This window comes from Pseudopipra pipra, chromosome 3, assembly GCF_036250125.1.
Source record: "Pseudopipra pipra isolate bDixPip1 chromosome 3, bDixPip1.hap1, whole genome shotgun sequence".
NCBI lineage: Eukaryota > Metazoa > Chordata > Aves > Passeriformes > Pipridae > Pseudopipra > Pseudopipra pipra.
Genome location: NC_087551.1, coordinates 56,956,034 through 56,972,793, shown reverse-complemented (window position 1 = coordinate 56,972,793; position 16,760 = coordinate 56,956,034). Strand labels below are relative to the sequence as shown.

The following is a 16,760-nucleotide window of genomic DNA, read 5'->3' as shown; positions in this document are numbered from 1 at the left end:
CTGCTCTCTCTGCTGCTGGCTCTCTTTCTCTTGGACAGCTCTGTGTCTTCCTTGGCTGCATGTTTGTTGCTGCTTCTTCAGTTATCTCTTGACTCTTAGCCACAATCTCTGGACGCTGCTGCTGCTCTGTCTCTGCTCACTCACGGTGGAGAAAACTTCTTTAGCTTTCAGCTACAGGTACTTAGCCCAGCCTTACACTGTTCCAAGTCCCTACAGCCCCCCCCAGCCAGGGGCTGGGGGGCCAGAGCCCCCCAGGGGGCTCCTGCCCTCACTCCTCGTGGCCTTACACCATGGCTACTCCTTCAACAACAACTACAACTACCTTCTCTTCCGTTCTGCTTGTGATATGTTTATATTTTGCAGAAGCACTCGTTGGGTAAAACCTCAAGGGTCACCACCCCCTGGGGTTTTACCATTTTATAACTTCAGGGGGAAAACTGTTTCCCCCCACCGCAGCCTCCATGCACCCAGAGGCACTGTCACCTTCTCTGTGCTGAACACCAAAGTGCCTGTCTCAGACATATGTCCATAGGGGATCAGCACACATGTCTTAAGTCCACCAGGATCTTGTGCTGGGAAGCAGGGACACTGAGTAGTGCTCAGCTTTATACAAAAATATCTGATTTTCTCCTTAAGCATCCACTAAGAGACTTTTTATGATCTTGGTGAATGGTTCTGGCTTGAAGAGAGTGGGAGCATCAGCAGCAGGTGGGTGCAGGTTGCTGCCAGACCCCTGCATGGCACATGGTGTGCCAAAAAACATGTCAGCAGGTGAGGAGAGATCACTACATAAAAAACTGTGCCTCAGACTCCTTGGGAAGCTGGTTTGCACTTTTGTGTCAAGCAACATCAAGGCTGAATGGTTTGCTCAGAGCTAAGAGTGGGATTCCCTAACCTGCATCTTTGTGGTGTGGAATACAATGCCGCTCTGTGTGCTTACATTTATATTGTGTTACATTTAAGCAAGCCCAGCCAGCTGGCCTGATAGTGGGGAAGTGTCATAATGGGACTTCTCAGAATTGTTCTCTTCTCTATAAACACTTCTGGCAGTTTATAGAATCACAGAATATTTCTAGTTGGAAGGCACCTGTAAGTTTGAAGCACACATCAGCTTGGTTTCCTCTCAAACACCTTGTATAGTGAGAAAAATAGCTCCCAATCATGCTTGGGACCCCATTCAGAGGTGTGCACCCTAGTAAGGGTCTTGACAGCTTTGTTGACATTACTGAACACATCTTGTCTTAGAAGTATAACAATATGTGGCCCAGAAACCGAAGGGTTAAAAAATGGCAATACTGCAGTCCCACTGCCATTACTAAGTTTAGGCCTGTATGCAACGTGCTTCCCTTACATTTTTAAAGCAGCCAAAGACAGCAGGGTTTGCACCTTCCCCTCTGCAATCTGCAGCCTGCGCACCAGCAGGATGTTGTGGTGGGTGACAGCCAGGGGTGAAACGCTTCTGCAGAAAAGGAAACAAAACCAATTCGTGTCAGCAGAAGCAAGAGGGAGTAAACGGTATAAACAGTGCAAACTAAATGATACTGGAAATTTTTGCTTTATGGCAATCCAGACTGCTAGTGATCATGCAAGACATATTTTAAATTGCTATGTTGATAATCTCTATTTTAAACAAAAAAAGAAACATCACTGAAACAGTCTAGAAAACTCCTAATTTGAGCCGTACCTTGCAAGCTGTGTTACTGTCAAGTCTCATGTAAATCTCATTTACTCTCCTGTAAATGTAAGAAACAAAACTAATAATCTTTGCATTATTAGTTAAAGATGATGGCAATGATCTTGGCCAGCTAGTGATGTCTTGAGAGTATGCAGACAGTTGGCACTTTATCTATTTATAATTTTTAAAATGGCAGTGCCATCCCTTCACTCCCACTCCACTTCTCCCACATACACTCAGCATTTTATGAGTCAGGCTGCAAAAATATCAAGAGGCCGATGCAAAAATTAGATTTTGGAAAGTTCTTTTTTAAAGAAGGCTTGAGGTGCTTTTTCTTTGCTTTCCTTATTTTCTGGCTGTGAATGGGTCATATTTCCAAGCCTTGTACTGTCTGCAGTACAAGGACAATGTTTTCATTAAATCTAAAATCTGAGAGTATTGTATGGTTAAGGCGAGGCCACAAAAGAAATAAATATTTTTACACCAGATTTCTAAGAATGCTTTTGTATTTCGTAGAATCTTTATTTTTGCAAACATCTATAAATCAATGGGATGGTTCACATGAGATCAAGCCATGTATTAGGCTGTGGCTATAGAAGCAAGAGGGCAGTCATGAAAATCATGAGTCTTATCACTGCGTTCAGTACTTATGCATGTTTCCATCCTCAGCACAGGTAGTACACATCAGGCCATTCAGGCATAACATCATGATCCTGTGGCTTCCTAACTACAGTAGTTAGGGATACCATACCATTAACTAGACGATACCAAGGCCACAGCTTGGACATACAATCATACTCTAGACACATATGTCTCACGAGAGAGGTTTATATTACTGTCTTCACCCATTAGCATTATGTTTTGAAAGAATATGGCATGAAATGTGTTTCAGGTTTAAAGGTTCACTGGGGTGGTAGAGATGTGAAGGCTGCTGAGTGACCTGGTCTCCTGGTTGCTGGAAGGCAGCAATCCTGGGGGACAAGTCCAGAATAAAACTCCTGAGTAAACCTGACGTTCCGCTGGGTGCTCAGCCCAGTCCTGCCCATGACTGTGAGAAGGGGCTCTGCTCTGGGGACACTGTTGTCTCTACTGTGGGTACAGCCACGTAGCTCCTCCTCACTTAGAGGCCCATAGGGTGAGGGGTGGGCATGAGGCCTCCACCTTCTGCCTCTGAGATGTGCCTTTTGGGGTGACTATCCAACAGAGTGATATCTCTGAGCTTGTTGGAGAAGGTAAAGTGTGAGTTTGTGTCTCTGTAACACCAGTAGTCCATTTTACAGGTATCTATATTTTTTGTTTTACTTTGTGGCTCTAGGGTATGCCCAAGCAGCATAACCCTACTTGTTGTACTGCAAAACATCTCCATCTTTGCATAATGGGCAGACAAAATAGCCTTTTGAATTCTTAGCCCATAAATCCCAGAAAAATCTCTCATAAAGGCATCTGATCACAGAGCCCATCCCTGTGGCTTTCCAGGTAGCACCAGGGTTTTTTGGTGGAAACTCTCCAGTGTAAGTATTGTACTTTGAATTTGTGCAGTTACGTGTGGGGCACAGCACAGGCTGAAGGCCATGCTGGATGGGCAGCATGGCACAGCACAGGCCCAAGACTGCTCAGGTTAGCTGTGGAGTGGATGACTGAATCCTTGATGCACAGCAGTCACAACACAGGTGAACTTTAGTTGATTCCTTAACGCTACTCCTTGGCTCACTTCTGAAATGAAGTCATTTAATGTACCAGAGAAAATGGGAAGAAAAATTGGGGAAGTACTTTCTGTTGTTTTCAAATAGAGTAACTTGTCTTTGTGGGAACTTGGGTATGTCATGTATTGGAGTGGATTTTACCTTAAAAACTGTCCCAAGGGGAATTTTGCCAAATACACATTTTCTATTAAGTAAGAACTGTATTGTATCACATAGGATATTAACAGGTACTTAATCCTACTGGGTGTCATGTTCTGTTTCTGTGCCTTCCTCTTCTTACAAAGTGTTGGTCTTTTCTGATTTCCAGAGCTGCCAGACACTCTAATGTTGACCCATGTTATACTGACCCACGCATTTTCTTTTCTGCCCTGTTGTGTCTGAACTGCCGATTCACTGTCCAGGGAGCAGACTGTGGGAGCTGTGGTTACAATCAGGGAGGAAGTGTGTAGCAGTGGCAGAGACATGACTGAGTTTCGTTTTGTAATGTTCACTTGCTTTATTCCAAAAGACATGCTCTCTCCTGTAGTCTCTTGCCTTTCCTTTTTGCAGAAGTTTCATTTCCTACATGGTGGAGCAAATGAAGCAAGGAGCCTCATTAATTCCCAATCTTGCTTCTTTTTCTTATTGCTGTTCTCACTATATGACAAGATCCCTGTGAGAAAATAAAAGGAATAACATTTAATTAAAGGTTATCTTTCATTGTACATACACTAGGATCCAAATTAAGGTGCCATGGAAGGTATAATTTATAATTCTAGAATGTTTAAACTCAGTCTAGAACATATTATATAAATGCTGTACGATGAACATATATACTTATTGATAAGCATTATCTCCATGTTGATAAGCATTTTTACATACGAGTCTTCCATGAGGAAGATGGATAAGCAGGGTCTCACTCTGGATCCCTGTAGGAGTTGTTCTTGGTAGCATACTCTATCCTCCCTCTTCACAAAGGGCTCATGCTCTGTTATTCTGGCAGGATATTGGTGGGGCAAATGCAGACGGCAGAAGGACTGAAGCAACCTGAAAAATACTGTTTGTCATCCAAGCTTGAATGGAACTCCACGGAAGGCAGGCAGCAAACTTATCACCACTCTTCCCTCCAGACTTGCAAGGGCTTGCTATGAGGCAGAGGTAGCACTGAGCTCCTCCAGAAAAGGTCAGATATCTTTTGCAATAGCAAAGACTAATCAAGGTAAATATGTAACTCCTCACAACCTGCACATAGAAGTTCAGTTTGTTCTCTCCTATCATTCTTACTGCTAATCTAAGTCATGGCAAAAGGCAGGGAAACTTTTTCAGAAGAATGATTTTGGCATGCTTAGAAATTTGGTAAACTTAGAAATGTGTTTAATTCTTTTTTTGTGGGTACACAATGGCTTTTAGAAGCAAGTGTAATGTTTAAACACATGCCATTCGATCCCATGTCACTAATTACATCTTACCGAGCATCACCAATTGACAGCTGTTTGTTCCTAAATCCCTTTTTTTAGAGATTTCCTTTCTTAACATTTCCTATTAGCACAGTACTAGGTCTCAGTGGAAGTCTTGCATAAATAATATAGAAACTGAATGAAAGCTGTGTTTTCCCTTTGGTCCTCAAGAATGCCTATGAGCAAGGTTAGAGGATGATAGTATTTTCCTACTCTCCAGCTGATGTTGCCCGTAGGAATGAAGCTGGTGTTCTTCCAGTCTTTTTTCACTTTCATTTTATGTAACTTCCACAATTTTGTGCGTGTCCTTCATCTTTTTATCTTTTTTCCTGCTTATTATAGCAAGGCAATCTCATGGAAGCAAGAAAATTTTATCTCCAGCTTCTTTCTCCTTGCAGAAGAGAGCATTTGTTCATTGTGCCTTTTCATAATGATGGCAAAATGACGTACAATTATTACTAGATTAGAAAAGGTGTTTGTGCTCAGTTTGCACAACAGCAGGTGATTACATCAAGTGTAAACTGCTGTATGATTAGGCCCAGTGTTTCTAAATATATGCAGAGCTACAAAGGGTAAGTTATATTGGAAGTTTTCCAGCAGAAAGTATTTGATCTTACAGCTGGTACTTTGATGTTTGTTGAATATGTTTCAATCAGAGCTGTAAGATTGGGCTTAACATATTCAAAGCAGTTTGAATCTTTCAAGATCATGTCTTTTTTCCATTTCCAAACCCAATGGCTTCAAATCATCACATTCCACCACAGCTGAAGTGATTTATAAGTCTTAGTGCTGCAAACTGCAGTCTTCCAATCTGGAACTCTCTCCACAAAATATTAATGTTCCCCAATGATTTCAAATCACTTTGCACACTGTAAAAAGAGCTAGGCAATTTAACACCCTTAAAAACTCCCTATGTTTGGCAGAGATTTGTATTTGAATCCTAGGCATGTAGAAAACCAGGCTGATACAAACCACAAGATGTATTATTTTGTACCTTTGAACGTGAAAGGTATTTCCCAAGTTTTTTTGCTCTGTTAGTCAGCTAAACGTGTCAGAGTCTGTAAAATTACTCTCTGCCTCTTAAACTTCAGCAAGTTCTTGTAAAACAAGCCAAGAAAACTGGTGGGATTTTTTTGGCATAAAATGCAAACTTATATTATGCTTTCCTAAACTACATACTGTTTCTCACTACTGTTTCTTCTGTCCTTTATCTTCTCCATAGACTATACAGAACCTCCTGTTCAGCGTGGGGCATTGTTTATATAGACAAGAGGGTGGCTCTGAGACCATACAAAGAAGATCCAAAGCTGCATTCAAGGATTAGAGTAAATCTGTTGGATTTCTTCCTCCTCTTCCCTTTCTATGATCTGGTAAAATGAGGGGACTTAGAGTAACAGCATGTGAGGTGGGATCAGTGGGTGCTTATGTGTTGGTTGGAAGCAGATGGGCCTTCCAGATTAGTTGCCAGTGGATACAAAAGTATTTGCACAGGTAGAGTAAGAACAGTCCAGTGTGGGAATTCTTTTTTTTTTAATGCAGAACAGTCTATCCTTCTACTTTCTGGAAAGAAAAGGCCAGGGCTTACTGCCTTCCCTAACAAGTTGCAAGCACAAAATCTGTCCCCTCTACCCTTATGCACATAAATACTACCTTCACTCATGCTGGTTTTGTCTGGAGATGAACTGCTTCACCTGGTTCAAATTCTTTTCTCTTCCTCATGTTCCTTTTGCTCTGCACTTTTGTTTCCCCATACAGCTGGAGTCCCTGCTGGTATTTTGGATAACTAGAATTTTGTCACTGACCCGGTAATGTCCACAGAGACCTAACCTTTGTTATTAGCCCTCCTGAATGTAAGTGCCAAAATCTATGTGTTTGCCTTATCAAACTGGAACCAAATTCTGGTGTCAGCACATTGCTGCCACATCACTCAGTCAGTCCCCTTCAAGGCTATAATGAAGGGCAATAGCAGCCATGGACAATACTTGTGGTGCAAAGTGCAAAGGTTCTTTGATAAAAGGATTCCTTCCTGAGTATGTGACTAGGGGATTTCAGCAAAAACCCTGAGAGCAAACAAGCTGAACCACATAGTTCTTTTATAGCACAGAGAATTACTGATGTGTTAGTAGGATAAATCAGATGTCAGCTCTCCCAGAGCACCAGGTTTGGCCAAGCATCTTATTTTCTCTGCTAAGTTTGATTTTGTGTTTTTAAAATTTATTTACTTATTTATTACATTTTCTTTCTATGTCCTGTAGTGAGAGGAAAGGTCTGCAAACTGAACCATACCTGCATGCTTATATCAATCTCATGGTCCTACAAGCAGAGAGTCTGTAAGATGAACTGAGCCTTAACTACAGGAGCAAGAAATTTGTATTGGTTTGCCTTCGAAAGGAACAGTCAGCTATGGGACCTGTGAAGCACTTACTGTTATGCCTCTGAGTTTAAGGAAAGTCCAGGCTGTTGGTTTTATCTTTTAGGGAGAATCTTTCTGTATTTGTATGCACACATAAGAAATGTTGAAAATTAAATGAAAATGAAACATTAGCTGTTCTTCAAAGTTTGTCAGTGTTATTCGTTGTGCCTGCTATTTTGCTACTATAGCGGCAACCAGAATCCTCTAGAAATACTGTATAGGGCTCCTTGAGACCTCAATTCATCTCAACAAAGAAAGAACAAGTTACAAGAAGCCAAAAGTTAAGAAGTCCAATGTCCTCCTCATAAAGAGGGAGCACACTGGATACCATGACAGGTTGACTACCACCTTCCTCTGTTCCAGAGGAGCTAACTTGAGTCTGACTCTGGAAGAGAGCAGTTGTGTTGCCTGAGGGGGGCAGGATGAAAGCTAGCATACTAGAAAGTTTGGATAGCTGTTTCCCAGTCCTGGCACTGGCCCCAGCTCTTTCCGTGACTTGTTTTTCCTGTATATAAGGTAAGGGTTTCAGTATTTACTTACTTGGCAAGGTGAAATGATGATTAATTTGTCTTGGTTTTTGCAGTCTGATGTACAGAGTGCAATTAGTTGCAATGTGTGCACATATCATCCCCCCGGGCAGGCCGCCTTCAGGCTGTTCTGGCCAGCACGAGCATGAACCCCAGCAGGAGCAGCTGCTTTCAACTCCTCCTGAACCAGGGAGGGAGGTGCCTGGATTTTCCCTTCCTCAGTCCCACACGAAGATCATTGTTTGTCTTTCACCTGAAGGTTTAGTGCAGGTGTGGGCGTTAACCATTCCCCAGCTTCTGGGCTGGCCCTGTGTGTGGTGATGAAGATCCAGTGTATGTGAGCTGGCAGTCATAGGTGGCCAATTGCATTATAGATTGCCCAGAAATATCGCCCTTATCCTTCAGTCAGGACAATGCCTCCCATGAAGACAAATTTCAATCTAATTGTAACAATATTCTTTGAGTATTATGAGACATAATACAAAAAGATTGTGATGACAACAATATAAATCAGCACAGCAGTTAATGGGAACACCCCACAGGCCATTCACGCATACGCTTCCATTAACTGGTCTTAATTCTGTGACTTCATTTTTTTTCCTGTTTCACTCTAAAGGATTTGCAGGTCTGGATATTAAATCTATCTGAGTTTTGTAACAGAGAAGTGAACAACACTGCAATCTAAATTTAAACTCAATAACTGACAGCCTACTCTTTCTGATTAGAGAAAAAAAAAGGTCATCTCTTCCAAGAAACTTCATCTCTTCTCAGTGTTTCCAAAGACTGAATATCACCTTCACTCTCTCTGCCCTTTTCATCATGTGCCTGGGGCTGTACTCTATAAATTCTCTATGGATTCACTAGCATTGCTAGAGCTTGTGGCATTGCTACAGGTTCCAATGCCAGCTTCTCTTTTCTGTAATGCAGAGGTCTATAGTACAGAAAAGAGGGAAAGAGCTTTAATGATCTACCCCAGAGCCCCCAGTCCTACTTGGAGATATCAAGGAATGGTGGTAAATTAGATAATGAAAAAGACCTCAATTTTTTTTCTTCTTCCTGGCTCATAGAAGATTTTTTTCTGCTAGAAATTACATATATACTACAATTTCGTTATTATAATTTACACTGAGTTCATGCATTTTTCCTGGTGTGAAGCTCTGTGATACTCAACCCACTTTTATTTTGAGAGTTGAAAAAGACTTCTTACAGCAAGAAGAGACCTTTCAATCTGTGACAGGAATGGCACTGAGGTTAAGTCTGGTAGCAACGGCTGTGACAAGTAGAGATGCTGTTGGCATTTCTGTACCACTTTTGTGTACTTTATCACCTTTACCTATCCCCATTCTGCCCACATCATCCCAACTATTACTTGTGGCAGAAGTGTACTGAGTTGTTACCTAATGGAGTCTGCTCCTGAAAATCACAGATCTCAGACGTTCATAGCAGCAGCCAGACCCAGAGTAACAAGTGCCCTCACATTAAGGGTATTTTTCTGTGGTGAAGCAAGTACATTGGGTGTTCTCTTATCTTCTCCTTTCTGAGTTTTCAGATTGCCCTGAAAGCTTTTTTTCAACTTTTCACTGAAATTATCTGAGGCCCATGTTAATTTGATGCTGTAGCCAGCAGTGGGGACTTTGAGAGACCTCAGGTTGCAATACCCACTGCCTGGATTGTGTCTCCATACAAGCAGCCCAGGAGGACCCAAGAGGGAGTAGGTAAAGCCAAGCATACATTAGGGTGTGAATAAGCACAGGGAAGATGGTGCTGGGAATATCTCCTGGGATCTTGCTGTTCGGAGCGCTGGCAGTTGGCCATGCCAGACCCCCTTCTGAGCAGCTGTCTCCAGCTTGCTGGTTTCTGCCTTGTTCAAGGAAGCAAAGTCTTGTACATTGTAAACAACTGGAGCTGTGTCAAAGACACCCGCCTCTCTTATCATTACTCTTCCTAACAGAAAATTACTACAGAACCTTGAATTTTGGCTAAGCATTAAGGTTAAAACACAAAAAGAAGAGAAACGCTAAAATACACAAAGTATGCCTGGTTCTCTTCAGGCATCCTGCAAGATTAATTTTCTATTCCTCTTTACCCCCCGCCTGAGGCACCACATTGTCTATAATGCAGGATTCGCTTGGGAATGTACTTTGTCTTGGAAGTGATCCTTCGTATTTCTGATTATTTTTTTTTCCCCTGGGAACTTGTCATTTGCGGGAAATATTAATGATTTCTGAGCTTGACATGATATGGGCCAAAGCTGAAAATGAAAATAGAAAACAAAGATATTGTCCTTGAGCTGGGATTATGGCCTTTTCAGACAGCTTCATCTAACTAGAACACTCCTGAAAAACTGTATGCATTTTTGTATCATTTCAAGATAGCACTATGAGGTTCTTAGAAGTTGCTTTGTAAATGCATAATGCCAATAATTTTTCAGTGTAAGGCTTGCTTTTATACATGGATTTCAAGGCATTTTACAAGGGACAGCCATATCATGATCCCATCATTCTAATGAACATGAGATTTTAAACTAGAGAGAATGATTTGCTCAATATCATACCATAAGTGTGTGGAATTGCTAGGAAGAGAAGAAAGATCTCCTGGAAGAAAAGTCAATATTCACAAAAAATAGGCAGCAGTCCCTATCCCTGTATCTCAGCATGAACTGAAGGTTTCATTGGCTATGTACACAATTTTGAGTCACTAATACAGTCTATTGGAATTGAAGCTATTTCTGAGTGACCTCTCTCAAAGCTTGCAGTTTCATTTATTCATGGGGTTTAGTACTGTATTTACAGCATCCCATTTGTCTTGTTTTGTTGGCCTGTAGAACAAAATGGACTATTCTGCAGACCTGAGTCTGTGCAAAGAATGATACACTATTGGCAGATAAAACTGGGAAAATATGAAAAAACTAAGCTCCCTTTGGCATCTACTGACTCAAGTTGGATTAGTACAGAGCGAAAGGTCAAAGTACTGGCAAATTCCTTCTCTCAGCTGGGGGGAAGTGAGCAGAAATCTCAGAGGCAGAAAGTACATTCCTCAATGGGGAATTTTGATGGATAATATAAATGAGCTGAGAAAGAGAGGGAGGAAGATCCCATTGATTTAAGTTAAATGTAACAGCCATAGCTATGAGGAGGTTTTGTCTCCATTTCTTAATAACGAAAAAGTATTGAAAGTAAAACAATTAGTAGAAAATTATTAATTTAAAAACAATTAGTTGAAATAGATCTGTGAATGACATCATCAAGGCTCAGAAAATATTTTCTGAGTTTCTCTTTTTTTTGCATTGTTTTCATACAGCTGCAAATTACATCTCTTCCTTTCTTACAACATGTCTTGTTCAAAGCAATTTTTAAAAACCTCACAATTAATGTTTTGGTGAACAGTCAAACTTGAAACCAGATCCAGAATTTCCCTGAAAACCCAGATATTCTTATTTGCTTTTTAAATGGGAAATGATGGATTTCATGCTTCTGAGAGCAAATGACTGGGACCTGGATCCTCAGTCCAGACTCCTGAGGCCTTGTGACATTTAACAACTTTTCTCTTCTTTCCTATGCCATCAGTTCATTATGAACTCTTTGTCAGCAGCATCCCCTTCCCTCCCCTTTCCTTACATTTGGGAGTCCATGTAGTAAAAAAGAAGCAGTGTTGTCCTAAGACCTCTAAGCTGCATAATGCAGACCAAGTCCTTTGGTCACAAGCAGACCCAAGGGAATGGACTCTCTGCTGGCTCTGGGATCTTCATGGGGCTGAAATATACTTCAGGCTCTTCTTTGTCATCCACACATGTTTTTTGTCAGGCACTGGACTTGTGACTGCTATCTCTGGTGACTTAGGTCACGATTTGACCCATATGCTGGAACACAGAGTTCAGTGGACATCAATAGCAGGTGAGCAATTCCCTACCTGACATTATCTAACTGTACTAATCAACATCTCCCATGAATCTGGGGGAAAAATCTAAAAGCTCACACAGACCTATAAGCTATTCTACAACAGATTTAAAGCCTGGAATATGTCTTTCTGTAAAATGTACTTACCCCTCGCTATACTTAGGCATGTTCTCAGAACGATCAGTCTGGATTAGCTCTTAAAATAAAATTAAAGTTGCAGCAGCAGCCATAACAGGGTTGTCACCAGCAGGACCCAGACTTGGTGCATGCTGAGGGGAACAGCTGGTTCATTTCAGAGAAATGAATAGCCAGCTATTGTCCTTGCACCTGGCCGGTACCGGCTCCCACAGCTGGAGATGATAAACAGGGCGACCACGAAATGACTGGTGTATTTTTCTGGAGAGGAATGAATTAAGTAATAAATGTGGCAGAAGTGTATGATGTGTAGGAATTACATACAAAGCAGGTGTCATGAACATGATCTTCCACTTTCCCCCATCAACAAAAGCTTTTTAGCTCTCTTGTCTTAGGGACAGAAAAACACTGGGGAGAGGGTCTTTTCACAACATGGAAAAAAGGGGAATCACCAGACCAGGGAATGCAAATGAGCCTTCCAGACCACTGGACAAGACTCTAATCCTCATTATTCTTTGCAGATGCAGTGGAGATTTTGATTGTTGCTTTTGTTAGCTAAATGCAACTGAGATATGATTTGTACAGGAAGCCCATCTGTTTGTAAGAACGAGGATGATTGGAGAACAGCAAGGTTGAGCTCAGCCTCCCCTGCTGCTTACAGCAGAGGGTGTACGCAATTGTTCCAAACATCGGCAATGTCTTCAGGGATGGAATATGGAATAACTGACTATTATCACCACAAAGGGCTTAACCTGGTGACTGGGAAGGGGCAGGTAGGCCTGCTGTACTGGCTGTGCTCAGGAGGCTGAATAAACAAACCTTGTCCCTGTGCCTGCAGCAGCCACAGCTGCCCTGGTTCCATAACAAGGCAATAAGGTCTGGGGCAGTGGGCCTGGGTTTCAGCACAAGGTGAACATCATGCTCATGCTTTGCTCTGGAGTCAGGGCCTTAACCTTTGATCATTAGTGCTCAAACTTCCTTGAGCACAAGGGACTTCATACAGCACCACTTTCCTTAATTTCACATACAGCTCTGCAGTGCTTTGCAGCTTCCCTACCACAGATGTCTAAACCAATCTTCCCATTCATTTGAGTAATAGCAATTAGTAATAGCGGAACCCATCTCCTGAGATCTCATTATAAATCCCCAAACCCAGGCGTTTACACATAATTAGTGATAACAGAAGAGACCAATCCCCTGCCTGTCACTCATCCCAGGGATGGCAAGCATATCCCCCCTTACATTTTTGGAAGCTCAATCTAGTTTTTCAAAAGTAAACACTGCAACAGTGAAATAAAGATCGCTCCATCCCTTCTCCTTCAACAACTGTTGCTATACCACCTTTCTACAGATGCAGAGAAAACTTGCCTGTGTGTGGCTTGGAGCCTTTGCAGAAAATAGCATCCATTATTCAAAGGATGAGTAACAGCTCACACATTACATGTTGTGTTTCCTTTTTTTTTTGTTAAGAAATGCCTGAAAGAAAGGCTAGCAACTTCTTTGCAGTGAACACCCATGGAGAACTAGAAAAATTCCCAGGTTATGGATAATTTTGTGTTTTGCAGCTTTCCAAAACTCAGGTATTTTTCACAGACACATGATATTCTCTTGGAAAATCTGTGCCCTGCCTGTCATCTCAGCAATAACTATGTGAAATTGATATAATTTTCTTTAACTTCATCATCTACCAACTTCTGAATAGCAGCAGTGAAGGTAAAAAGTGCCACCAATTTTCCCTCAGTAGTTGCAAAAGCTGTGAATGTGCTGCTCTGACACCAAAGGTCCCAAGACTTGAAAAATACTTGGCGCTTTGCAAGAGTCTGCATTCAGCCAGTTGTCGCAAATAATTTCTGAGAAGCTCACATTTTCTGATTAAACCACTTTTCCTTGGCAAACTTCACTGGCCAACTGCAACGGTAACAGCCTGTCTGCCGTTATTTCATATTAGGGACAGAGAAAGATGCTTCAGGAAACGCAGCTTTTATTGTCTTAAAAGCTGGAAGGATTCACATAACACTACTCAGGAAAAATTATAAGCGACTTCTAGGACAAAGACTCCTTACAGACAGTGGGTTGAAGAACAGAAGTCACTTCATCTTTTGCTTTCAGAGTTTCAGCCGAAGCCATTGAAGAGAGGGAAGCTGCAATACAGATGTTCCCAGGCACTCAGCTGGGGGCTTTACTAACAGAGGATAGGAGGTGAAAGACCACTGTGGCATCAGCGGAAAGTGCAGATGGGAGCCACAGAGAGAGAGGATGAGAGACTCATCTCTCTTCAGAGCGGGTATTTTTGAAAGACAACTAACCGGAGCCCAGATGTGAGTTTTCAGTTGTCTTAAGAAGCTGGGTGAGGCATAACCTGTTATCTGAAGAGGTGATGGTAATAGCTAGCAATAAAATAAACCAGTCAAAGTACTCCATTTTGTCTCCCACAAAGGATGTTTTATTTTTATTTCTTGGTTATGGGTAGTTCTGTTTGATCAGCTTGAATCTGGACTTGAATGAAGGTTTTACAGCTGTGGAGAACTGCAGAGGTTTGAGTTTGAGTTTTCACTATTTTAATCTAATTCTTTCTTTTTAACCTTAGGCTTACATAAAAGCACCTACATAGAAAGTTCATAATACAGGTTATTTGTATTAAATATTTCTGACAGGAACATCCCAAAATGATTCACAACATCTTCCCACTAGCTTTCTCTCACACTTTTTGACAGCCATGGAGTGAAATATGTCTCTCTCTGTCAGTAATTTAAGTAAAATGGCACTATTTTATCTACTCCCATCTCTAGTCAATTGAGTCTCTTTTCAGAGTATGTCCCTGATTTCAAGTGTCTAGTCTGTACCTACTAAGAAAGTCTTGTTGGTTCCTATACCATTGTGCTGATCAGGTGCAGTAATTTTTTTCTGTTATTGACATTTTCAAGCTCATTTTTTAACCTCAAAGAAGATTACACCAAGAATGAAATACTGGCCAATACCTGTAAACCCAAAATATATTGCTTAGGGGAATTTTTCTTCTCTGTAGAAAACAGACTTAGTACATTTTCTCAAAATCTCTTGATCCTTTCTATGTGCAGCTCTTTTGAAGTACACAAACGTGATGCTGTTTACGTTACTACAGATGGGTGTTAAGGTGCCTTTTATGTTCTAAATCAAAATTCAGTGAGATTTAACAATTTGTGAACAGCTGCAAATCAAGTATGTAAGGTCGGCTTTCTGACTCTGTTGCTAGCTCTTTGTAAAGGGAAAGAAATAAAAAATAAAAAATACAAACAAATAAGAATAAAAGGCAGTGAAAGGTGATGTGTTTTGCTAACATCTTCCTTGTTTGTTTAAGGATTTATCTATTCTGCTAAAGGAACTCCTAAGAAAGTACGATAAATGGAAAAGATCTAAGTGTGAACAGAAATCTGGTTCAGTTTTCCAAAATTTGTGTGAATGATGTAACTACTTACCCGACTTCTAAAATAACTAATTTCAGAGTGAAATGGTCACAACTGATCTGTGTAGTATATATAGAAAGAAAAAGAGATACTTACTTTTGAGTTATGAAAGCTTCTGCAAAGGATTGGATTGTGAAGAGAGAATTTGCAGGACCAGTTGGTGTGAACTTGCTGCACTTGTCAGAAAGATATATCTCCAGGACAAGTCCTGGCTGATGATGTGCAGTAAGGACTTGCTTCTATGGGACAGGGAATGGGAAAGCCTTTGTGGAGAGGCTGGTGGAGACCCCTCATGTTTAGGGATCCTCATTACCCCACAACCAACCATGGGTCTAAGTAGGACATGTACAAGGGGACTGTGCCAGTCTCGTTCCCCTGTCAGACCAGGCCAGGGAAATCAGGCAGCATATATGGTAGCATTGGTACTTGCCACACTTGTGGAAGACTTTTTTCACGCACAGAACATTACAGCAGATCTCCAAGACTGCTGAAATTGTCACAAATTACTTGATCTCTGCACTTGATTTCTATGATCTCATCCTGAGAAGGCCTTGCTCACACATGGCACAACCCTTGTAAGAGTGTAAAAACTGAGTGGACATCACTAAGATTTGACCTTCCAAAGCAGGAAGCTTACATTTTGCAAAACTGATGTTTGAGATGTTACACTCCTTTACCCAGCCATGAAAGTTACTCCTCCAGCTCTTCTGATTCATAGTAAGGAGCTGCTGTCTTGGCTCAAACTGACACATTTAGTCAATTTAGTGTCAAATTTAGTCTGATACACCGCACGTACTCTGGACATGAGAATCAGGCCTCTATTTTACATCCATGGGGTTTTCACTGTTTTACAAGAACTTGAAGACTTGAAAAGTTTTCCTTGGAGGTCTGATGCTGTTACTGCAGGCAAACACCTTTACTTGCCAGTGAATGAGATAGTGGAAGGGATCCTTTTTTTTTTTCTCCTGTGTAAACTTAGAGAAGGGTAAAATCTGCTCTTGTCAAAACAAATAGAAGGTTTATAACTGAGGTGGCTGGAATCAAGGTTTGCCTAAACTTGTGGCCTCAGAAATTGGCTACACTTTCTCCATTCCTCTGGTTTCTAAACAGAAGTGCAATTTAGAAGGTTCAAAATTGTGAATCTAAGATAGGCAGGACATTTAGCTATGGCAATGCAAGATACTGAAAAGCACATATTTTCAGAAGGTTTCCACGAACACAAGAAACTGCTTTAAAATCTCTCTAAAATGTTGATTTCTGCAAGGAAAGAGACTAGGCTATGTGACTCAAAACTTCTTGTGATAGCTGCTTCAAGACTATTTCAAAATATGGTGGCTAATTTTCTTGCAAAACTAAGGCTCTGGCTTAGGTAGGCCCAGGTACAAGATGATCCGGGATGTATGTGCAGTGTCTCCTAGGAAAAGATTTGGAAACTGTTCCAGTCCATTTGCCCAGTCACTGCAGATAAAACTGTGACTTACAAAATACAGCACCTTCCCATCAGACAGACCTCACTTATTGCACGTTTTGAC

The 16,760-nt window shown here is 41.3% G+C and overlaps 1 long non-coding RNA gene across 1 annotated transcript; it reads left to right on the top strand.

Annotated features, from left to right (window-relative positions):
• Nucleotides 1–1,390: 1,390 nt before the first annotated feature.
• On the top strand, nt 1,391–7,358 carry LOC135411580 (uncharacterized). Its single transcript, XR_010429217.1, has 3 exons — nt 1,391–2,907; nt 4,361–4,540; nt 6,037–7,358. It is a non-coding gene; the product is annotated as an uncharacterized LOC135411580 (long non-coding RNA).
• Nucleotides 7,359–16,760: the final 9,402 nt, after the last annotated feature.